Source organism: Dasypus novemcinctus, chromosome 8, assembly GCF_030445035.2.
Source record: "Dasypus novemcinctus isolate mDasNov1 chromosome 8, mDasNov1.1.hap2, whole genome shotgun sequence".
In the NCBI taxonomy this organism is placed as follows: domain Eukaryota; kingdom Metazoa; phylum Chordata; class Mammalia; order Cingulata; family Dasypodidae; genus Dasypus; species Dasypus novemcinctus.
The window spans coordinates 16,058,319-16,084,921 of NC_080680.1; positions in this window are offsets into that span (position 1 = coordinate 16,058,319).

Consider the following 26,603-nt stretch of genomic DNA (forward strand, 5'->3'; position numbering starts at 1 on the left):
GTGTCTTTTTGCTGCGTCTTGTTTCTTTGTCTGCTTCTGTTGTCAGCGGCACAGGAAGTGTGGGCAGCGCCATTCCTCGGCAGGCTGCTCCCTCTGGGAGGCTCTCCTTATGGGTGCACTCCTTGCGCGTGGGGCTCCCCTACGTGGGGGACACCCCTGCGGGGCGTGGCACTCCTTGTGCACATCAGCACTGTGCATGGGCCAGCTCCACACGGGTCAAGGAGGCCGGGGGCTTGAACCGCGGACCTCCCATGTGGTAGACAGACGCCCTAACCACTGGGCCAAAGTCCGTTTCCCTTCATTCCATTATGATCATACAAAGTGCTTCGTATAATTTCAATATTTTAAAATTTATTGAAACCTGTCTTGTGACCCAATATATTGTCTATCCTGGAAAATATCCATAAGCACTTGAGAAGAATGTATATCCCATTGTATTGTGGTGCAGTGTTCTGTATATGCTAGTTAGGTCTCATTCATCATATTATTCAAGTTCTGTTTCCATATTGGTCCTTTGTCTAGAGGTTCTATCTACTGATGAGAGTGTTGTATTAAAGTCCCCAACTATTATTGTACAGACATCTATTTCTCCCTTCAGTTTTGCCACCAGGTGCCTTATGTATCTTGGGGCACCCAGGTTAGGTGTATAGTATTTCTGATTATTATTTTGACTTGGTAAATAATCTCTTTATTAACATATATCAATAGTGACCATCTTTATCTCTTATAACAGTTTTGCATTCAAAGCCTATTTTGTCCAGATCTTTTTTGGTTCTCATGTGCAGAGAATATCTTTTTCCAACCTTTCACTTTCAGTCTGATTGTACCTTTCTGTCTAATAAGGTGATCCTCTTCTAGACAGCATATAGATGGCTCATGTATAGATAGATAGATAATCAATTCTGTCAGGAATTGATTCAGGAGTTCAATCTATTAACATTCAATGTTATTACTTGTAATGGTTAGGCTATTGTGTCAACTCAGCCAGGTAATTGTGCCCAGTTGTTTGGTCAAGCAAGCACTGGGCTAAATGTAATACAAGGGCATTTATGGACTTTAGTCACCATTGACTTTACTGCAGTGGTAAATCATAGATAGCTGGTTATAATTACATCAATCAGGGAGATTGCCTTCAGCAGTGAGTGGTGTTTAACCCAATCAGTTGAATCCCTTAAAAGGGGAAGCTATTCCAGCATTGAGAGATAATTCCCTGGCTCCTCTTTGGACAGCCAACATCTCCTAGAACTCATCAAGAACCTTCACTGGACTTTCATGGAAGCTCCTGGTTGCAGCCTACCTGAGGAACCTGGACTTGTGCATCCCCACAGCTGTGTGAGAGACTCTGATACATCTTTTACTATTGACAGATATCCTTGTTGATTCTATTTCCCTAGAGAACCCTGACTAATACAGCTTGGTATTGGGAATGGTTCTTGAGGACCAGAGTCTTAAACATGGGATGTCTGAGGTGGTTCTGGGAGTTTTGCAATTGTCTTTCTACTCTAATTGGACTCAAGGGTACTGACGACTCCCTTTCCAATAATGAAGAGGCTGCTAACAGTCCATGGTGTGAGTTGGCAATCAAGATCTGCAAAATAGCATCACTGGATTTCCCTACATTCATGCTTGTAAGAAGCAAGGATCTGGGTGAGAGTGTTTTCAACACCTTAACAGAGTTTTGTGGGTAAGTGGACTTGGCCCAATGGCTAGGGCATCCATCTACCACATGGGAGGTCCATGGTTCAAACCCTGGGCCTCCTTGACCCATGTGGAACTGGCCCATGTGCAGTGCTGGTGCGTGCAAGGAGTGCTATGCCATGCAGGGGTGTCCCCTACGCAGGGGAGCCCCACGTGCAAGGAATGCACCCCGTAAGGAGAACTGCCCAGCATGAAAGAAAGCTCAGCCTGCCCATGAGTGGTGCCTTACATACAGAGAGCTGACATAGCAAGATGACACAAGACAAAGAAACACAGATTCCCAGTTCGGCTGACAACAACAGAAGCAGACAAAGAAGAACATGCAGCAAATGAACTCAGAGAACAGACAAGTGGGGGGGGGGAGAAGGGGAGAGAAATAAATAAAGTAAATCTTTTAAAAAAAACAAAACAGAGTTTTGTGAAGTAAAACAGTATAATGATTTTGGCTGGCTCCTCCTAGATACTCTGGATACTGTTACCAAAGAAAGAGATGAGTTAAAGGCCTCGATTTTGAAACTTAAACACGGAATGGATGATGCAAAAGTTTCTAACTGTGCTCTGAAAGAAAACCTTGTCTCCTGTAGCCACAGGCTTGAAATATCTGAGAACCAAACTCGGACTTTCATTGTTTGAGTAGCGGAGCTACAAAGGAAATTAAAATCTTAACTGTTTTCTCCAGTGAAAGTGAAGGCATTGATTGGAAAAGAGTGGAATTCAGACAATTGGAATGGTGACATATGGGGTGATGGTGATATTGATGGAGACATTGGAACCCTGAATTCTGCTGAGACTTTACCAGATAAGCCTGCCATGGCCTGCCCCGTCCAGACCACATCTTGTCATCCTTGTATCATCCAGCCTCCTCCTTGCCCAGGGGAGTCTGAAACAACTTCCAGCCCTGAGGTGGGTACCAACCAAACTGAAGCTTGCCCTGCCCAGCCTCCCACCTGCTCCAGGAAGTCTGGACCTCCTCCTAACACTGAGGTACCAGCCAAACTCGAGCATTCAATGCTGAGCCTCCACTCTGCCCAGAGGAAACTGCCTTCCAACCCCTGCCTGAAGAGATTAATCCTGTCTCACCAGAAGAAAATGCAAGGGAATGCCCTGAGGTCAGTAGATTTCAAGGCATTTCTAATCCTTCTCCTTACACACCACCACCACCTCTTTTGTCTTTGAAACCTATTACTAGACTAAAATCATGACAAGCCCCCAAAGGTGTAATACCCATGAGGTGTGACCCATGAGGAAGTAAGGTACACTCAGAAAGAAGTGCATGAGTTTTCCAACTAATATAGACAGAAATCAGGGGAATATGTGTGGGAATGGATAGTAAGGGTATGGGATAATGGTGGAAGAAATATGAAGTTGGATCAGGCTGAATTTTTTTATATGGGGTCACTAAGCAAAAATTCTGGATTCAACCTGTAGCTCTAGGGGTTAGAAAGGGCTCTAACAGTTTGGGCAGCTGATTGAAACATGGGCCAAAAGATGGCCTAGGATGTCTGAGATTGAAATGCCAGATTTGCCCTGGTACACAGTAGAAGATGGAATTCAAAGGCTTAGGGAGATTGGAATGCTAGAATGGATTTACCAATTGAGAGCTGCCCACCCACCCCAGGAATGTCCAGAGAACACACATTTAACCAGGACTGTAGGAATAAATTTGTAAGACAAACTCTCCATCTTCCCTGAAGAGCTCTGTGGTTGCTCTTCTCTGTAGTCCAGATATTACTGTAGGGAGGGCTGTGATGGAATTAGAATCCTTAAACATTATGGGGATGGTTGGATGTCAGTCTGGTAAAAGTCAAGTATCAGCAATTAAATCACCAAGTCAAGGTGGCCGTGGCTACCGCAATGAAAGGCAGATTCAAAAAAGCACTCAAAAGAGTCTTGAGCCAAGTAGATTTATGGCATTGGCTAATTCACCTAGCAGTGAAATATATGGGCAGTCTACTAAATTTCTTTGGGATCTGTATAAACAGAAGAGTTCTAGGTTGAGTGAATGAAACCTTAACTCAAATTACAGATGCAGAGAATCACAGCCCCTTAATCAACTCCCAGACTTGAGACAGTTTACAGATCCAGAGCCCCTTGAATGAGGAGGAGGCCAGGTCTCCTTGGGGAAGGATCCTGTTAAACTGCCAAAAATGTATACTCTTAATCTTCCTCCCACCTTTCCCCAAGGAGATCTATGGCCTTTTACCAGAGTAACTGCATTGGGGAAAAGGAAATGATCAGATATTTGGGGGATTATTAGATACTGGCTCAGAAATGACATTAATTCCAGGAGACCCAAAACATCACTGTGGTTCACCAGAGTAGGGGTTTATGGAGGTCAGGTGATTAAAAGAGTTTTAGCTCAGGTCAGTCTCACAGTTCCAGAATGCATAATTGGAATAGACCTACTCAGTAACTGGCAGAATCTCCACACTGGATCCCTGACTTGTGGAGTGAGGGCTATTATGGTTGGAAAGGCCAAGTGGAAGCCACTAGAACTGCCCCTACCTAGCAAAATAGTAAACCAAAAGCAATGCTAGATTCCTGGGGGAATTGCAGAAATTAGTGCCACCATCAAGGATTTGAAGGATGCAGGGGTGGTGATTGCCATCACATCCCCATTCAACTCTCCTACAGAAGAGTGTACAGAAAACAGATGGATCTTGGAGGATGACAGTAGATTATCATAAACTTAACCACGTAATGACTCCAATTGAAGCTGCTGTCCTAGATGTGATATCATTGCTTGAGCAAATTCAGCATGTCTCCTGGTACCTGGTATGCAGCTGTTGATTTGGCAAATGCTTTTTTCTCAGTTGCTATTAGAAAGGACCACCAGAAAGAGTTTGCTTTCAGCTAGCAAGGCCAGCAGCATACCTTCACTGTCCTGCCTCAGGGGTATATCAACTGTCCAGCCCTATGTCATAATATTGTCCGCAGGGATCTTGATCATTTCCCCCTCCCACAAGACATCACAATGGTCCATTATATTGATAATATCATATTGACAGGACCTAGTGAACAAGAAGTAGCATAGACTCTAAACTTATTAGTAAGGCATTTGCATGAGAGAGGATGGGAGATAAATCCAACTAAAACACAAGGTCCTTCCACCTCAGTGAAATTTCTAGGTGTCCAGTGGTGTGGGGAATGTTGAAATATTCCTTCTAAAGTGAAGGACAAGCTGTTGCATCTGGCTCCTCCTACGACCAAAAAGGAGGCAAAAGGCTTAGTTGGTCTCTTTGGATTTTGGAGAGAACACATTCCTTATTTGGGTGTGCTAATCAGGCCCATTTACCCGCTGACCAGAAAAACTGCTAGTTTTGATTGAGGACTGGAACAAGAAGAGGCTCTGCATCAGGTCCAGGCTGCTGTGCAAGCTGTATTGCTACTTGGGCCATATTATCCAGCAGATCCAATGGTGCTGGAAGTTTCTATGGCAAATAGAGATGCTGTCTGGAGCCTTTTGCAGGCCCCTATAAGAGAATCACGGGGTGGAGGACTTGGCCCAGTGGTTAGGATGTCCGTCTACCACATGAGAGGTCCACGGTTCAAACCCCAGGCCTCCTTGACACATGTGGAGCTGGCCCATGTGCAGTGCTGATGTGCATAAGGAGTGCCCTGCCATGCAGGGATGTCCCCCGTGTAGGGGAGCCCCATGTGCAAGGAGTGCACCCCATAAGGAGAGCCACACATCATTTGCTGTGAAATAGGTTCCTTGATCAGAAGCAATGCTGTGTGGAATGCCATCTTTGATACTTGATATTCTGAATAGATATTTGACCCGGACCCGCCCGCAGGCCAGGCCAATACGACAGGCCGTCTCCCGTCCGACCAAGCTCGGGGATCTAGAAACAAAGCAAACAACACAGAGACGGGGACAATAGACACAAAGAATGGAGGCAAGACAGGATTCTGATCAAGCCTCGTTTATTGGGGGTAAAACATGGGAATATATAGTGAGGGAAGGGAACATGTCCACAGGTGATAGGCTAGTCTCGCAGGTGACAGGCGTCCAAGGAGGGGATTGGCCGAGTGTTCGCGCCAAACCTGCGGAGTTTAGCGCCTCACACATGTGTATTGCTGTGATCACCTGAGTTGTAGCGGGAAGGGGAGAACAAAAAAGCAGGGAGGAAGAATAATAAGGAAATGACAGGGCAGATTTGTGAACTCTGCCATGTTGTGAGATCCGCCATGTTGTGGGATCCACCATGTTGTGGGAGGCTGTGGGTGGCCCCCTACAGATATTCTCAGTGTAGATCTATTCAGATTTATTCTGTTTGGGGCACATTATCCTTCTTGGTTATTGATATTTATGTATTTCATAAGGGTTGTGAAGTTTGCAGTCATTATTTCCTCATATACCTTTTCTGCCCCTTTTCCCATTTCTTCTTTAGGAACAGCCATGATGTATATATCTGTGTGCTTTGCATTGTCATTCAATTCCCTGAAATCCTGTTCCATTTTTCCCATTCTTTTCTTTTTCTGTTCTCCTGTCTTTTCATGTTCAGTTGATCTTTCCCCCAATTCACTAATCCTGTCTTCCATCAATTTTAATCTATTGTTATATGCCTATAATATATTTTTATTTCTTTCATTGTAATTTTCATTCCCACAAGCTTGGTTACTTTTCTTTCCTTTTTTTTTATTGCCTTTTTTCTTAAAAGATATATGGATTACAAAAAAAGTTACATTAAAAAATATACAAGGTCCCAGATATACCCTCACCCACCCCCACTCCTCCCACATCAACAACCTCTTCCATCATTGTGGCACATTCATTGCATTTGGTGAATACATTTTGAAGCACTGCTGCACTGCATGGATTATAGTTTACATTGTAGTTTACACTCTCCCCCAGTATATTCAGTGGGTTATAGCAAGATACATAATGTCCAGCATCTGTCCCTGCAATATAATTTAGGACAACTCCAAGGCTTAAAAATACCCCCACATCACATCTCTTCTTTGCTCTCCCTGCCCTCAGAAACTACCAAGGCCACTTTCTCCACATCAGTGATACAATTTCTTCCATTGCTAGTCGCAATAGTTCTATAGTAGAATACCAGTAGGCCAGCTCTCATCCATATTTTGTTCCTCTATCATGCGGGCCCTGGGATGATGATATCCACTCCACCTCTAAATTGAAAGGGGGCTTAGATCCCACATGGCTGATGGATGTGATTCTCCTGCTTGTATATACAGGCACTCTCAGTTCCCTGGTTTGGTGATTGACCATCTTCAACTCCCTGATAGATGATCTGGGTAAGTCCAATGAACCAGAGTAGAAATTGCAACTCTGCTGAGGCTCAGGGCCCAGCCGGCACATGGCCAGTCTAGAGATTCAAGTCTCCTGAGCATACACCAACCTCAGGGCCAACCACAGATTCAGTAAAAGTGACAGAAGAGGAATGTGTAGAAGGGTCACATCTGAGTCCAACTCCATCACATTCAGGAGCACTAATTCCAAAGTAGAGCCCATTGACATGGCACTGAACTCCAGAGCCATCTTCCATTATCATAAAACCTGTGTGTCTCCATAACCTTCAGAAACACCACTAACTGGGGTTGTATCTACTTTGGCTGTCTCTGGGATCCTGCTGAGTTGTGTGTAAGTAAATCACCTCTGATGACCTCCTGACTCTTTTTTAAGTCTCTCGGCTATATAAACTCATTTGTCTTAACCATTTCCCCCTTTTATTCAAGGTCTTTTTCTAGTTGCATCACCAACTGGTGAATGATAGTAATCCCTCAGTGCCAGGGAGGCTCATTCCTGGGAGATATGTCCCATGCTGGGGGGAAGGTAATGCATTTACATGCTGAGTTTGGCTTAGAGAGTGGCCACATTTGAGCAACATGGAGGCTCTCAGTAAGTAACTCTTAGGCATCCTGCAGCTCTAAAATTTCAGGCACATAGGCTCAAAAGCATAGTCATCAGTATCAAGGGCTCATCATTGGACCATCCTTCTTCACTGGTCTTTGCCCTTGCACTTGGGGGATTGTTGCTGTTCCATTGGGGAATGTGACAGAGCTCCCCTGGCTAGGAACTCAGCAGTCCCTCAGTTGTCATTTGTAACTGTAACTGCTATGAAAATATCCAATGAATATCTGAACATTTCTATATACCCTATACACATGCCCTGGACAACTCCCTCCCAACCATGTGTCCCCATCAATAACACCCCACACCAGTGTTCCTCCCCTGCCATAGTTATCCCCTCTGTGGCCCATAACTTCTTAAAAAATAAAGCCTAATATATTGAAAATTCATTTAGTAGGGAAATGAAATAATAATGATAGATTTAAAGATTAGAAATAGAATACAAACTAATTTAGAAAAACTAAAATAAAGTAAAAAATAAATTGGGGTATTAAAAAATTAAAAATATCATAAAACTTTGTTTTTGACATTTTGCCTTTCATCACTGTAATAGGTATTGCCTGGTATGTACAGTGGCAAGGCAATTTCTTTCATTCCTTCCTCAGTGTCTACATTCTTTTTTTTTAATTTTTAATTTTGTCTTCAAAAAGGTTTTAGATCACAGTAAAGTCACCTTAAAATATAGAGGATGCTTATATATTCATCATCAAACACTTCCCCTGTTCCCCAGCAATAATCCTTTTACATGTTCATGTTATATTTGCTGCAGCTGATGTACAGATATTGAAACATAGCTACAAAGCATGGTTACATTTTGGCTTACATTATGGTTTATATTTTAGAGTGTACAATTTTCTAAATTTTTAGTCACATAATGATTTAGATTATGGTTTACATTTTAGCTTATACATGACTACAAATTTTTGGTGAAATTTAACATGTCTTATATTCATTATTGCACAATCTTGTGGAACACTTCCATTGTCCCTGAGTTACCCTGCTTCCATCTATTCTATTCCTCTCTCCCCCTCCCTTCAGGGTCCACAGTGACAACTGAGCTTCACTGCTTGAAGGACCAGATTCACAGATACTTGCAGCAATGCTGAGGGCTTGACACAGTAGACTGTCCTCCCCCTTTGGGAGTCACCAATTCTCTCAAGAGACACCATTCCCTATGTTTGAGAACATCAGGCCTCCTCAGGTTGGGGGTATAGCTTCCCACTCATTGTATGGGTCTCCACCCAATGATATAACACACTAGGACAAGATAAGGAGTCACTCTCAAGATGCCTGCCAGATGCCCTTCATTAAGCACCTTAAACAAGTAACCCTTACTTATTATATTTTCTAAAGAGTTTTCTCAACATTATAGTTTCAACCACATACCCAAGAATTTCCCATGTTCATCTGTCTTCCCTAGCCCTCCTCCCCAATTCTCCAGGTCATCTGACCCATCCTCCCAACCCTAAACCCTATCAAACCTGCAAAGCCCCACCCAATAGTATCCCTATGCCACCATCTTATCCCTTCCCTGTACAGCTACTTACCTCCACTTTATCATAGATTTCACCCATGTAGGCATCAGCTCACAACCTTCCTCCCCCCTACCCAATTTCCTGTAAGTCTATCATCCAGTCTCTAGCTTTCTGAGACAGCTTGGTTTGCTTATTTCATATCAGAGAGTTCATGTAGTATTTGTCCTTCATACCTGGCTTGCTTCACTCAACATAAGGTTCTCAAGATTCATCCATGTTATCCCATGTGTTTATAGTATATTCCTTCTTACAGCTGAGTAATATTCCATTGTATGTATATACCACATTTTGTTTATCCATTCATCTGTTGATGGGCATTTAGGTTGATTCCAATTTTTGGCAATAGTGAATAATGCAGCTATGAACATTGGTGTGCATATATCAGTTTTTGTCCTTTTTTTTCAGTTCTTTTGTATATATACCCACCAGTGGAATTGCTGGGTCATATGGCAAATCTATAGTTAGTTTTTTGAGGAACTGCCAAACTGTACTCCAGAATGGCTGGATCCTTCTGCTTTCCCCCAGCAGTGGATGAGTATTCCCATTCCTCCACATCCTCTCCAACACTTGTAGTCTTCTGGGGTTTTTTAATAGCCACCAGTCTAATGGGAGTGAGATGGTACCTCATTGTAGTTTTAATTCACATTTCCCTAATAGCTAGTGATTTTGAGCATTTTTTTCATGTGCTTTTTACTCATTTGTATTTCTTCTTTGGAGAGGCATCTGTTCAAATCTCTTGCCCATTTTTTAAAATGAGTTGCTTGTCTTTTAATTTTCAAGATACAGGATTTCCTTATATATGCAGGATGTTAGTCTCCTATTGATGTGGGCTATGGGTGGGAGGCTCTTCATCTTTTTGTAGATAACCTAAGCTGTCTGTGACTTGTGGGTGTGGGACGGTAAGAGACTGCAGTCCTGCCCTTGGTGACCATGGCAACGACTCCAGTCCCAGGAAACAGTTTAGCAATGCAAACTCTATACACTTTAAATATTCAAGGAAAATACAAACCAAATGTGCTAAAAAGCTTATCTAAAATGTATAAGGTCCATGCTAAAAGCTTACCTAGGATGTGGATGATATATGCTAATTCAAGCCTATTGAGCACTGAAACAAAGAACAATTTGACCCTTCCTCTCTGTATAAAAGGAAGTCAAAATTCTTGTTCAGGGCTCAGGTTTGAAACAGAAAGCTCCTGAGTCCAGCCAACTGTCAATAAACCATTTTTCCTTCTCAAAATCATTCCTGAGTCCTGGCCTTTCTATACGCAAATAATTGAACCTCTCTCAAATTCTACAACACTATCAGATATATGTTTACCAAATGTTTTCTCCCATTGAGTAGGCTGTCTTTTCGTTTTCTTGACAAACTCCTTTGAGATGCAAAAGGCTTTAATTTTGAGGAGGTCCCATTTATCTATTTGTTCTTTTGCTGCTCGTGCTTTGGTTGTGAAATTCAGGAAGCCATTTCCTATTACAAGTTTCTGTAGATGATTCCCTACATTGCCTTCCAAGGTCTTTATGGTCTTGGTTCTTATATTTGGGTCTTTGGCCCATCATGAGTTGATTTTTGTATAAGGTGTAAGATGATAATCCTCTTTCATTCTTTTGCATACAGATATCCAGTTCTCCAAGCACCATTTGTTGAAGAGACCATTCTCTCCTAGTTGAGTGGGTTAGTGGCCTTGTTGAATATCAGAGGACTGTATATGTGAGGATCTATATCAGAACTTTCAATTCAGTTCCATTGGTCAGTATGTCTATTCTTGTGCTAGGAACATACTGTTTTCACCACTGTAGCTTTGTTTTATTTATTTTTTAAAGCTTAATAATGGGGATTTATTCACTTACAGTTAGAATCTGAAAAATATCCAAATCAAAATATCATCAAGGCAATGCCTTCTGCTCGAAGACTGGCTGCTCATGATTCTTGACTCCTCTTAAACATGCTAAGACATATAGTGGCATCTGCTTGTCTCTCCCTTCTCTTCCAGGTTTTATTGCTTTCGCTTCTTGCTTTCATGGCATGTGCACACACATACATTCTCTCTACATTCATTCTACTTATAAAGGACTCCAGCAAGAGGATTAAGACCCATCATTAGTGGGATGGGTCATACCTTAACTGAAGTAGCCTCATCTCAAGATCCTACTGACAATGGGTTTACACTGACAGGAATGGATTTTATTTAAGAACGTTTTCTAATGGTACCTACAGCTTCCGACCAGCACAGTTGATGGCACTGTTAGCATTCCAATGAACCAGACACTGTCATTTGGAGACTTTGGATGATGAGGCAATGAAAGAAGTTACTCTATTTGTAATTTTTCCTTTTCAATCAATGCTTTATTTCTCTTTTCCCTTTTTATAGTATGTTTTTAAGTCAGGTAGTGTGATTCCTCCAATTTCATTTTTCTTTTTCAATATGTCTTTGGCTATTCAGGGCCTCTTTATTTTCTGAATAAATTTCATAGTTAGTTTTTCTAGTTCATTTAAAAAAATGCTGTGTTGATTTTTATTGGGATTACATTAAATCTGTAGATCAGTTTGGGTAGGATAGACATCTTAATGATATTTAGTCTTCCTATCCATGAAAAGGGAACATTTTTCCATTTATTTAACTCTTCTTTCATTTCCTTGAACAGTGTTGTGTAGTTGTCTGTGCATAAGTCTTTTACATCTTTAGTTAAATTTATTCTTAGGTATTTGATTTTTAAAATTTACTATTGTAAATGGTATTTGTTTCTTTATTTCCTCTCAGCTTGGTCATTATTGGTGTGTAGAAATGCTACTGACTTTTGAACATTGATCTTATAACATGTGACTTTACTGAACTCATAATTCTAGAAACTTTGTTGTAGATTTCTCAGGCTTTTCAATGTATAGGATCATGTCATCTGCAAATAGTGAAATTTGACTTCTTCCTTTCCTATTTGGATCCCTTTTATATCTGGTTCTTGCCTCAGTGCTCAAGCAAGTACTTCTAATACAATGTTAAATAGGAAGCGTGACAGTGGACATCCTTGTCTTGTTCCTGATCTTAAAGGAAAATATTTTAATATTTCACCATTGTAGATGGTGTTAGCTGTGGGTTTTTCATATATACCCTTTATCATGTTCACAAAGTTTCCTTCTATTCCTATCTTTAGCAGTGCTTTTCATCAAGAAAGGGTGCTGTATTTTATTAAGTCCTTTTTCTGCATCTGTAGATATGATCATGTGATTTTTTCCCTTTGATCTGTTTATGTGGTGTATTACATTGATTGATTTTCTTATGTTGAACCATCCTTGCATACCAGGAATGAAACTTGGTCATGGTATATAATTCATTTAATTTGTTGTTGAATGTGATTAGCAAGTTTTTTGTTGTTGTTGTTGAGGATTTTCACATCTAGGTTCGTTAGAGATTGGTCTGTAATTTTGCTTTCTTGTGGTGTCTTTGTGTGGCTTTGGTATTAGGGTAATGTTGGCATCATAGAATGAGTTAGGCAGTGTATCCTTCTATTTAGATTTTTTGAAAGAATTTAAACAAGATTGGTGTTAGTTCTTTCTGGAATGTTTGGTAGAATTCACCTGCGAAGCCACCTGGCCCAGGGCTCTTCTTAGTTGGGAGGTTTTTAATGACTAATTCTGTCTCTTTACTTGTGACTGCTTTGTTGAGATCATCAATTTCTTCTTTTATCAATGTAGGCTGCCTATGTATTTCTAGGAATTTGTCCATTTCCTCTAAATTGTCCTACTTGTTGGCATATAAATTTTCAAAGTATCCTCTTATGATAGCCTTTATTTCTGTGGGGTCACTGGTGATATCCTTTCTTATTTCTTATTTTGTGTATTTGCATCTTATCTCTTTTTCTTTGTTAGTCTAGATAAGAGTTTGACAATTCTATTGATCATTTCAAAGAACCAGCTCTTAGTTTAGTTTATCTTTTCAAGTGCTTTCTTATTTTCTATTTCATTTAGGTCTGCTCTGATCTTTGTTGTTTGTTTCTTTCTTCTTCCTTTGGGGTTAGTTTGTTTTATTTTTTTTACTAATTCCTCCATGTGTGCAGTTAGGTCTTCAATTTTATCTCTTTCTTCTTTTTTGATGTATGAATTTATGGCTATGAATTTTCCTCTCAGTGAAACTTTTGCTGTATCTCATAAATTTTAATATGTTGTGTTTTCATTTTCATTATTTTCAAAGTAGTTACTGATTTCTTTTGAGATTTCCTCCTTGACTTACTGTTGGTCTAAGAGTGTATTGTTTAACTTCTATATCTTGTTGCCTAATCTGGGTCTCTGTGCCTTGCAGATTTCCAGCTTAATGCTACTGTGATCAGAGAAATTATTTTGTATGATTTCAGTCTTTCTGAATTCATTGAGACTTTATCTGTGGCCTAGCATGTGGTCTATCTTGGAGAATGATCCACATGCCCTTGAGAAAATGTATAGCTTGCTGTATTTGGGTATAATGTTCTGTATATATCCATTACATCCAGCTCCTGTAATATATTTTTCAAAGTCTTTGTTTCTTATTGATTTTCTGTTGAGATGTTCTGTCCAATGGTGATAGTGGTGTGCTGAAGTCCCCCTCTATAATATTAGAGGCATCTATTCCTTCACTTAATTTTTCCAGTGTTTGCCTCACATACTTGGAAACACCCTGGTTAGGAGCATAAATGTTTATGATTGTTCTTTCTTCTTGAAAAATTACCCCTTTTACTAATATGTAGTGTCCATCTTAGTCTCTCACAATAGTTTTGCATTTAAAGTCCATTTTGTCCAATATTAATACAGCTATTTCTGCCCTTTTTTAGTTATTGTTTGCCTGTAATATTGTTTTCCAGCCACTCACTTTCAAACTGCTTGAATCCCTGGGTCTAAGATGGGTTTCTTGTAGACAGCAGATAGATGGATCATATTTCCTTATCCATTCTGCCAATCTGTGTCTCTTGACAGGTGAGTTTAATCCATTGTCATTCAGTGTTATTACTCTCAAGGAATTGCTTACATTAGCCATATTTTCTTTGGATTTGTGTATGTCATATTTTGTTTTTTCTCTCTTTTTGTCTTTTTAATTGTTCTTACACTCTCTGCAAACTTTGTCTCCCCTATTTTTTTTCTTTCCTCCTGCAGAACTCCCGTTAGTATTTTTTGAAGGGCAGGTTTCTTGTTGGCATACTTTCTTAGTTTATGTTTATCTGTGAATATTTTGAACTCTCCATCATTTTTGAATGCCAGCTTTGCTGGATAGAGTATTCTTGGTTGGAAATTTTTTTCTTTTCATGACTATGTCATACCACTGCCTTCTTGCCTCCATAGTTTCAGATGAGAAATCAACATTTAATCTTATTGTGGTTCCCTTGTATGTGATGGTTCTCTTTTCTCTGGTTGCCTTCAGTATTTTCTCTGTCTTGAGCTTTGGATAATTTGACAAGTATATGTCTTTGGTAGGTCTGTTGGAGTTTATGCTCTTTGGGTACATTGTGCTTCCTGGACATGTATATCCATCTCCTTCAATAGGTTTGGGAAATTTTCAGCCATTATTTCCTCCAACACCTCTTCTGCCCCTTTCCCTTCTTTTGTCCTTCTGGGGTGCCTATAATGTGTATGTTTGTGCATTTTGTGTTGCCACTCAGGTCCCTAAGTCCCTATTGGATCTTTTCTTTTTTAGCTTCAGTTCTATCTGTTTGTGTTTGATTTCAGATGTTCTGTCTTCCACATCACTAATTATTTCCTCTGCCTCTTCATATCTGCTGTTATTTGCTGAGAGTGTATTTTTTATTTCTTGGATTGTGCCATTCATCACCATCATATCCGTTATCCTATATGTTTACAATTTCTTCTGTATGCTCTCCAAGTGTTTTCTTAATATACTTAATCTCTTCCTTCACTTCATAAAATTGATCCATGATATATGGTTTGAGAGCTTTGATTAGTTGTTCAATGTTCTGCTCCTCTTCCTGGTTTTCAGTTTGTTCATTGGATTGGGCCATTTTTTCCTGATTATTGGTTTTGTTTGTAATTTTTTGTTGCTGTTTGGTCATCATTTTATGTTGATGGGTTTGTTCAGTTGATTATCTTCTCCATCTAGTCTCAGGGTTTACTTAGGTGCTGTTTTTATGTGTTTGTGAAGTCTTCTTTTTGACACTTTGTTCTTCTTATTCTTTTCCTTGTTGTTGTCTATACTCCCTTGAAAGAAAATATTAGGGCCAGGGAAAGCAAAAGAGGTAAGAAAAGAAAAAGTATAATAGTAGTATTGATAGTAAATGTTAGCAGAAGAACCATGTGAGACCTAGGAGAATGAACATTAAACTTATGTAAGCTGTGTAGAGTTTTAACAGTAAAAAAATGTAGTACCTACAATGAGATGGGAAACTGAATATGGAGAAGAATATAGTATGAATTAAAAGGCCAGTGTGGTCAGGAGAGAGGGAAAGAGAAATAAAGGATAATAACATAAAGAGTGAATAAAAGATAGAAAACAGAATAGAGGTGTTAGAAATAAAAAGCCAGAAAAACTACAGGCTAAACAAAGAGAGGTGCAATGTAAGAGAAACAATAGATGATGGAAGATAGAAAGATGTAAAGGAAGGGGGATAGCATTGGTAGCCAAAATCAGTACACACAGAAAAGAGGAAATTGAGAATGAGGAAGCACAGCAAACAAGAAACACTGCCTGCAGCACCTAATAGAAAAAAAGGAAAAAAGAGAAAAAAAAGTGTGGTGGGGGATAAAGAGGAAGGAAAGATAAGAAAACAAACAAAAAAAACAGTCAAGGCCTCAAGAAAGGAGTACTCTTTGCAATTGAATAAACTTCTTAGGAGTCTATTCTTTCTCCTTTCTCCCTTCCTCACTTCCCTCTCTCCTATGGCAGTAGGAAGGTCCTGTGAGAATTTTCATCCAAGATTCAAATGGGACCCTGGTGAACCATCTCACCACAGAAAATAATGACTTTGAGAGAGAGCACCCACACCTTGCAGGGAACCTGAATATGCTATTGGAAGCCTACCAAGCACATCCTACTGTCCCCCCTCCCTTAGGTGACTAGTTAATTACCCAACTTCCTCCCAGATCAAGTTTCCCTATCCAAGGGTGTTTAGGTAAATGTGCTCTCTCAGCAGATTCACCTCTCCTCTCTTCCTAGCCTCTCCCCAATCCAGCTGACATGCTACTCCAAGATTTAAAAAAAAGGGGGAGGGGGGACCAGAAAATTGAACCTTCACTCCTTGGGCCCCTTTACACCCCTCATCAGAATCTTCCCACTCTCAGAGTTTTTCTGAGACCAGAGAGATAGGGGAATGCTGGGGTTCAGAGAGTGCTGGGTTCAGGGAATGCCAGCTTGGGGGAGTGCAGGCTTGGGGAACATGGATTTGAGGAAAGGGGGTTATGGGGAGTGCAGAGTTCAGGGAACATGAGGTTCAGGGAACACCAGTTCGTGGATCACATGTTTGGGGAACAAGGGGCTTGGGAACACTGCCATGTGAACTGTTGTGTTCAGTGAATGCTGTGGCCAGCAGCCTTGGGGAAGGATTTAGTGTTCTCACAGCTTCCAGCTCTAGTGGCAGAAACCTGTGGTTTTACCTTGAGCAAGCACTCCTTTTGTCGCACTCTCTCCAGATCAATGTCCAGAAACCTCTTGCTTTGTGGGTTCCTAAAACTGCTCACTTAGGTAGGATTCTGTCTCCACTCAGCCAGTTTTTTTGTGGGAGAGATGACAAGGGTGCACTCACTCAGATGCCATCTTGCCCCCTTGGTTACTTTTCTTTGCAAGCTTTCAGATTGCTCTATATGCTCACCCAGTGTCTTCTTTTTTAAAAAGGAGATTTACTTTATTTATTTATTTCTCCCCACCCCCTTGTTGCTTTTTACTTGCTGTTTGTCTTCCTTGCTTCTTTAGGAGGCACTGGGAGCTGAACCCAGGGCCTCTGATATGGGAGGGAGGTGCTTAATTGCTTGAGCCACCTACACTCCCTGCTTTGTTGTGTCTCTCATCCCGTTTTTCCTCCCCATATCTCTTGTTGCATCATCTTGTTGCAGCAGCTCACCACACCTGCCTGTCACATCAGCTTGCTGTCTTCTTTAGCAGGCACAGGTATCCAATCCTGTGACCTCTTATGTGGTATGCAGGAACCCAGTCACCTGACCCACATTCACTTCCCCAGTGTCATCTTAATATCCTTAATTTTTTAGCCATATTTTCCTTCAATTCCTTGAAATAATTTAGGAGATTTCTAGGAACATCATTGACTAAGTTTCTTAAATCATGTGTGTCATCAGGGTTTTTTATTTAATGCTTTGACTGGACCAATATCTTCCTGTTTCTTACTAATGCTGGTATTTTTTTGCTGATGTCTAGCCATCTGATTATTTTGGTGGATTTACTCTGTCAATTTCTCTCTCTTGCCTAATGGTTTTGTTTCACGGATCTTCTTTTATTTTTCATTCAACTTATTCTAAATCTTTCCCAGCTTAAGTTATCAAAGAGGGCCAGAAATCCACTATTCCACAAAGGTGTATCTTTAAATCTCCACTTGCTGGTGATTCTGGTTTGGTCAGAGCCAGGATTCAAAACAGGCTCTGCTGGCCAAACTCACCAAAAAGAAACCACTCTCTGTCCTCCCTGCACCCTCTCCCAGGAAGGAAGATGTCCATTCCCCTCTCAGTTGGCTGCAGTGAGCCATGGGTTTTACCCAGGCTGTTCAACTTGAGAGTGGGGAATGGGTGCTGTTCCCAGGTGTGGGGTCTATTAACCCATAATGTTTACTTTGGCCTCATCATCTCTCTGAACCTCTCCCTCTTGGATGATGTGTAGCACTCTCCTGGTCTGCAGACCCCCAAAGCACCTCCCTCAGCTTTTTCCCTTCCTCCATTGTTTTTGTAAGAAATTTGAGCCCTGTCACCCTACTCTGATGTCATCTTCCCAGAAGTCTAGTTGCTTATACTTTATTATATCTAAAAATGCATTACTGAGTTACAGGTGATTAAAATTTGCCCCTATGCTATCTTCTAAGAGTTTTAAAGTTTTAGCTCTAAAATAGACCTTGATCATGGTTTTTCTGCAAGTGTACATCCAATTTCCCAACACAATTGTTTGAAGACACTATTCTTTCCTCACTACATAAAGAAAATCAATTGGCCATAGATGTGTGGATTTATTTATGGAATTTCAAATATGTTCGATTTATATTGATCTTTGTGCCAGCAACACACTCTTTTAATTATGTAAATTTTTAATAAATTTCAAATTGGCAAGGATGAGTCCTTCAACCATGTACTTTTTTAAAAGACTGTTTTGACTATTCAGGGCTCCCCCTGGCAGTTCTATATAAATTTAAGGATTGGTTTTTCCATTTCTGCCAAATAAAGCTATTGGAATTTTAATAGGGATTTCATTGAATTTATATATTGCTTTGGATAATATTAACATGTTAACAATTTGACTCTTTCAATCTATGATTATGGAATGTTTTGCCATTTTTTTAGGTCTTTTTAAAAATTCTTTCTGCTGTGTTTTGTAGTTTTTGGTGTACGAGTTTTTGTATCCTTAGTTAAAACTTTTTCCTAGATATTTTATTTTTTAGATGTCCATTGTTAGTGGAATTGTTTTGTTAATTTCCTCTTTAAATTGTTCATTGCTAGTGTATAGGCAAACAATTAATTTTGTTGTTGATCTTGTACCCTGCAACTTTCCTGAAATTTTTTATTAGCTTTATTGAGGCTTTCTCTGGTTTTTCTATGTTGTGTGCAAATAGGTATAGTTTTACTGCTTCCATTCCCAATTTGGATACTTCTTTTTCTTGCTTAATTGTTCTTGCATGTTTCCATTACTGTTGAAGAGCACACGCTGTATTATTTAAATTCTTTCAAATTTGTTGAGGTTTATTTTGTGGCCCAGAATTTGATCTGTATTTGTCCCTATGGGTACTTGAGAAGAATTGTATTATGCTCTTCTTGGATGTTGTTATATAAATGTCTATAATCCTGTTGATTGATGGTATTGTTGAGTTCTGTATTCACTGTGATTTTCAATCTAGTTGTTCTAGCAACTATCAACTCTTGAAAGAGGTGTGTTGAAGTCTCCAGATAAAGTTGCATAAAGGTGAAAATAACTATTTCACCTTTCAATTCGTTCAGTTTTCGCTTTACATACTTTGCAACCCTGTTATTTGGTGCCTACACATTTAAGATTGCTATAGCTTCTCTACTGATTATATAATTGCCCTCTCTGTCTCTTGTAACTTTCTTTGATCTGAGAGTCTGTTACAGGTCCCAGAGACAGGGGTGCTATAAAGAGTATACAAAGCACACCATCAGCCCAAGCAGCTCAATAAGTGGACAGGGAACATAAAAGCAGAGCAAGAGGAACCTGTGGGCTTGTGCCTTCATTGTGGTACAAGGACAGATGTTAGATTTTCCACAGAAGTCAAGGACTGGTATGTTTAAAAGAAAAATAAATGGAAAAAATGAAAGAATTGGAGTTCCAAAGGTGGTTGGAATGGTTAGCTTATCATTTGGGACCAGCTGTGAGTTTTGGGTGAGGTGTGTGGAGGTGGAGGTGTTGGCTGCAGATGTGGGTTTGAGCTCTGGGTGATTATATTACCACACTAGAAAGTTGCTGATTAACTAGGTAACAGTTAGTGCATAGGCAAGTGGCTTAGCCAAGGATGATGCTGTGGCAATTTGAGATTATTTAGGAAGCCCAAATAGAGAAACATTATGTTCTTTGAGGGGATTATAAAGGGTATTTATTTGGGGTAGAAGCTTACAGCTACCAGGTCCTGAAGAGTCCAACTCAAGGTACCATCAGAGGTACTTTCTCACCCAAAATCATTTGCCACATGTTGAGCAAGATGGTGGGCAATGTATTCAAGGGATCAGCCTTCCTCTTAAGGATCTGCACTCAAGCTTCTTCCAATCTCAGCTGTAGGCTGGGATAAGAGTTATCTCTCTCCTGGGGCTAGTTTCTCTCCATGCTCAACCACAGCTGTAGGCTACCAGGCTCATTCTCTTCCTGGGGCCTCTGCTGTATCTATGGAGCTGTCTATATTCCTGTGTTCTTCTCCCATGTATTTACTTGCCAGGGCTCCAGCAGTAAAATAACTCCAGATCATATTTATAATTTAATCTTTTCTTCTGGATGTGATACCCTTTGATTGCATTAAATTCAGCTAGATGTTTTTGATTGGCTTACTTGTTAAGATTAAGTTAGGGCTTTTATTTTTTACATTTGACCACATTAGTAAGGCATGACTCAGGTTAAGTCCCTGCCCCTTTGGTGGGTCTGATATATAAATGGACACTTACATGGACAGACACAAGAAGACATACAGAGGAGAGAAATTTTGACATTTTTAATCTGCCATGTGACAGAAAGGAGAATGCTCAAACAGCTAAAACCTGAGGTAGAGAAGGACCATTTGCCTGATAACTTACAGCTGACTTTGGGAAGAGAGCCAAGACTGATAAAGGAAGCCCTGGGAGACAAGCCCTATGCCAGCCTGCAGCTGAAATCAGGAAGAATCTGGATCCATAGTACCTCAAGAGGAAGAGAAAACAGAAGGGAAGGTAGGGGTCACCTGCCATCTTGCTTTAATACATGACAGCTGGCTTTGGAGAAAAAGTACCTTTTATGGTACTCTAAGTTGGACTTTCCACAGCCTTGGGACTGTAAGTTTTTACCCCAAATAAATACCCTTTATAAAAGCCAACAGATTTCTGGTACTTTGCATCAGCATCTCTTTGGCAGACTAATATAGATGTCAAATTAGTGTACATAAATTTTGATAGTTATAACAACTCTCCACTACCTCTGGTAAACCCATATCTCCTTTATGTTTCTATGGATTTTCTATTCTGGATATTTTATATGAATGAAATCATAAAATACATGAACTTTTGTTTCTGTCTTCTTTCACATAGCATGTGTTCTTTTCTTTAAAGATTTATTTTATTTATTTCTCCCCCACCCCTATTATTTCTTGTGTTTGCTGTCTGCTTTCTGTGTACATTCACCGTGTGTTCTTCTGTGCCTGCTTGTCTTTCCTTTAGACAGCACCAGGAACAATCCTGGGACCTTCCAGAGTGGGAGGGAGACATTCTATCTCTTGCACCACCTCAGCTCTCTGGTCTGCTGCATCTCTTAATGTCTCTCTTCTGTGTCTCTTTTTGTTGTGTCATCTTGCTGTGCCAGCTCTCCTCACAGGTCAGCACTTCATATGGGCCAGCACTCCTGCATGGGCCAGCAGTCTGCATGGGCCAGCTCTCTGCTCAGGCCAGCTCACCAAGTGGGTCAGCTTGGCTTCACCAGGAGGCCCTAGTAAACAAACCCTGGACCTCCTATATGGTAGACAGGAATCCACTCACTTGAGCCACATCCACTTCCCAGCATGTTTTCAATGTTCTTTTGTGTCATAGCATATATCAGTAGTTCATCACTTTTTATGGCCATTGTTTTTGATCCCTTCAAATTGGAGTCACAGCACAGACCCTTAGGGTTTTGGAGCCATCCTCTGTAGATAACTACTCTTCTTTTGAAAAACAGTTTTTGGCCTGCTAGGTGGCCTGAATGCTTAACCAGGGGCCACAAAATTATGATGAGACCTGAGTCATCTGACACACCATGCCATAAAATTGGGTATGTACAGCAGCACTGTATCATAAAGTGTAAGCAGTATATACAAAATCGGACTTGAGCAGGTTCTGAAGGCACAAGTAAGTAAGTTATATGAGGAAGTGGCCCAAATGCCCAGGATCCCCACTCCTGCCACATTACCATCTCTTTCCTAGCCCAAGCTATGGCCTTTTGGGGAGTTCCTTATAATCAGTTGACTGAAGAAGGGAAAAACTTGGATCTGGTTTACAGATGGTTCTGCATTGTATACAGGTACCACCCAAAAGTAGACAGTTGCAGAATGATAGCCCATTTCTGGGATGTCCTTGGACAGTGATGATGGGAAATTCTCCAAATAGGAAGAACTTTGAGCAGTCAACTTGAGTGTTCATTCTTCTTGGAGGAGAAATGGCCAGAGACATATTTATATACCAATTCATGGGTTATTCCATATGGTTTGGCTGAATGGTTATGGTCTTGGAAGAAACATGATTAGAAAATTGGTGACAAAGAGGCTGGGGAAAGGTATGTGGATAGACCTTTCTGCATGGGCAAAAACATGAAGATATTTGCATCCTAGATAAATGCTCATCAGAGGGTGTCTTCAGCAAAAGTTTTTAATAATTAAAATAATTAAAAGATTCCTCACTCAGTGGACAGCAGTCAGCCTCTTTCCCTAGTCACTCCTGTCATTGCCCAACCATAAACACATGGCCATGGTGGTAGAAACAGAGGTTATGAATGAGCTAAAAGAATGGATTTCCACTCACCAATACTCAGTTCCCAATATGGCACCATTCCCAAAAATGATAAACCTGCTACCTTGGAAAGTTGATTACATTGGACAACTTCCACCATGGAAAGAGCAGTGTTTTGTTCTAACTGGAATAGACACATACTCTAGATATGGGTTTGCCTTCTCTGCATGTAGTGCTTCTGCGAAAACTACCATCCATGCACTTACAGAATGCCTTATCCACTATCATTGCTTTTGATGAAGGAAACCACTTCATGGCAAATGAAGTGCAGAAATGAGCAAATTTCATGGAATTCACTGGTCTTACCATGTTACCCATCATTCTGAAGCAGCTGAATTGACAGAATAGTGGAAAGGCCTTTTGAGGGCTCAATTTTTGCACCAACTGGGTGGCAATGCCTTACAGGACTGGAACAACATTCTCCAGGATGCTGTAATGCTTTAAATAAGTATCCACTCTATAGTGCTGTGTCTCCCATAGCCAGAATTCACAGGTCCAGGAACCAAGGGCTGGAAATAGAAGTGGTAGTACCCACTAATACCCCTAGTGACTCACTAGGAATTTTTTGCTTCCTGTCCCTTCAAACTTAAGCTCTGTTGATCTACAGGTCTTAGTTCCACCAGGAGACACAGTGATTTTATTGAAAAGGAAGTTAAGACTTTTCAATAAAAAAGTGGGGTCTTCATTCTTCTGAATCAACAGGTAAAGAGAATTACTGTACTGGCTGGGGTGATGAATCCTGACTATCAAGGGGAAATAGGACTTCAACTATACAATGGAGATAAAGAAGAGTTTGCCTGGTAAAAGAAGATTTCCTAGGTAGCTCATTGTACTATAGTATCCTGTAATTAAAATCAAGGGAAAACTGCATCAACCCAATCCAGGCAAGACTACCAATGGCCCAGAAACTAGAATAGAAAGTTTGGGTTACCCCAGCAGAGAACCACAGCCAGCTGTATTACTTGCTGAGGATAAAGGGAATATGGAATAGATAGTGGGAAAAGGTAGGTGTAAATATAAGCTATGACCATGTAAACAGTTACAGAAATGAGGACTGGAATGGTTATGAATAGTTCTTTTTTCATTATTAGTATGTTTTTATATGTACATAAAATGAATGTTTCTTTTCTTCCTAATCATTCCCTTATCATATGACATATAAGTTGTATTAGCTTCATATCATAGTATTTAAGTTACAGAATACCAAGTTTAAGAGTACATATTACCCAAGTACTCAGACCCTTTTTTAGAGAGAGTTAATGTGTTTCCAGTTGTCTGCAGGACAATAAAAATATAGCTGTTATTGTTCTTATTTAGAGATCACGTATGGTTTAAGGAGATGAATATGGCTGCCAATTTGACAAAGAGTGGGCTGTATTGGTTAAGTTCATTTGTCTACTTGGCCAGGTTATGGTGCTCAGTTGTTTGGTCAAGAAGGCATTGGCCTGATTGTTACTGTGAGGATATTTTGTGGATATAAATCACCAGTAAGATTATTGTAACTACAATCACCTGAGGAGATTGCCTTCAATAATGAGAGAAGTCTCAGCCAATCAGGTGAATAGTCACCTGACTTAAAAGTCAATGTTGACAGGTGGGGCAAGATGGCATCTGAGTGAGTACACCTCATAATCTCTCCTGCAAAGAAGTGGCTGAGTAGGGTAGGAGTCCTGCTGGACCGGGCTGTTTTGGTGTTTGCAGGGCAGGTGTCTGGATGTCAATTTGGTGGGATGGTGACAGAGGAGATTCTTGCAAGAGGTCCTTTTTCATTTATTTAGTTTTTTTCCTCTTTTTCTTTTTCTTGCTTGTTCCCCCCCCCCCCATTTTCTTTGCCCCCTCTTTTTCTCTTCTCTATTTTTTCTTTTCTCTCTTTTCCTTCTTTTTTATTATATTTTCTTTATGTAATAGGTGCTGCAGGGAGCACTTCACGTTTGTTGTGTTTCCTCATCCTCCATTTCCTCTTTTTTGTGTGTATTGATTTTGGCCACCTACACTATCCCCTTTCCCTGGCATCTTTCTATCCTCCATCATCTACTGTTTCTTTTACATTCCACCTCCCTTTCTTTGGCCCCCAAATTGTCTGACTTTTTATTTCTAATACCTTTGTTCTGTTTTCTGTCTTTTATACACTCTTGATATTATTGTCTTTCTTTTCTCTTTCTCCCTCTCATGAAAACACTGGCCTTTTAATTCAACTATATTCAGTTGACTGTCTCATTATAAGTACTCTACTTACTGCTATAACTCTACACAACTTACATGAGTCTAATATCCATTCTCCTAGATCTCACATTGTTGCTTTGTTAACATTTATTACCAATACTACTTTATATATTTTCTTTTCTTATTCATCTTGCTTTCCCTGGCCCTAATATTTTCCTTCAAAGTTAAGTTAACCAGCAACAAGAAAATAGAGTAAGAAGAACAAAGTAACAAAGAGAAAACACATAACACTTATGCATGAACAACCACTAATTAATCCCCAAGACTAGACAAAGAAACTAAGGAACTGATTAAACCCATCAAGATAAAATGATGACCAGACAGCAACAAAAAATTACAAACCAAACCAATAATCAGGAAAACATGGCCAAATCCAATGAACAAACTAAAAACCAGGAAGAAGAGCAGAACATCGGGCAAGTAATTAAAGAACTCAAAACATATATTAGAGACCAACTTAATGAAGTAAAAGAAGAGATTAACAATATGAAGAAAACACTTGGAGAGGAAATTACAGACATACACAAAAAGATAACAGATAAGATAGTGATGAACACCACAGTTCAAGAAATCAAAAATACTCTCTCAGCAAATAGCAGCAGATTAGAAGAGGCAGAGGGGGAGAATTAGCAATGTGGAAGACAGTACATCTGAAATCAAACAGATAATAGAACTGATCAATAAAAAGATAGAAAAAATCCAGCTGGGACTTAGGGACCTGAATGACAATGCAAAATGGACAAACATACATATTATAGGCATCCCAGATAGAAGAGAAAGGAAAGGGGACAGAAAGGGTATTGGAGGAAAGAATGTCTGAAAACTTCCCAAATCTTCTGAGGGAGACAGATGTACATGTCCAGGAAGCACAACGCACCCCAAACACCATAAATCCCAACAGGTCCACCCAAAGACATATACTTATCAAATTATCCAATGCTCAAGACAAAGAGAAAATTCTAAAAGCAGCAAGAGAAAAGAGAACCATCACATACAATGGAGGCTCCATAAGATTAAGTGCTGATTTCTCATCTAAAACCATGGAGGCAAAAAGGCAGTGGTATGATATAGTCAAGGTACTAAAAGAAAAATAATTCGACCAAGAATACTCTACCCAGCTAAGCTAGCATTCAAAAATGATGGAGAGTTCAAAATATTCACTGATAAATGGAAATTAAAAGAGTATGCCAACAAGAACCCTGCCCTTCAAGAAATATTAAAGGGAGTGCTATAGGAAGAAAGAAAAAAACAGAAGAGGCAACGTTGGAGGAGAGTGTAAGAGCAAAAAAAAAAAGAGAAGGAAAACAAACAAACAAAATATGACAAAAAAAAAAAAAAGGCCAAACAAAATATGGCTAACATAAATAATTCCTTGAAAGTAATAACCCTGAATGTCAATGGATTAAACTCACCTGTCAAAAGATTCAGACTGGAAGATTGGATAAGGAAATATTACCCATCTATATGCTATCTACAAGAAACACATCTTAGAACCAGGGATTCAAGGAGGTTGAAAGCAAATGGCTGGAAAACAATCTTACAAGCAAACAATAACCAAAAAAAAAAGGCAGGAGTAGCTATATTAATATCAGACAAAATAGACTTTAAATGTGAAACAATTGTGAGAGACAAAGATGGATACTACATATTAGTGAAAGGGATAATCTTTCAAGAAGAACGAATAATCATAAATATTTATGCCCCTAACAAGGGCACCTCCAAATACATGAGGCAAACACTGGAAAAACTAAGTGAAAGAATAGATGCCTTTTCAGTTATAGTGGGAGACTTTAATACACCACTATCAACTTTGGACAGAACAGAATCAATAAAGAGAATCAATAAAGAAACAAGTACTCTGAACAGTATATTAGAGGCACTGGAACTAATAGACATATACAGATCATTACACCTGAAT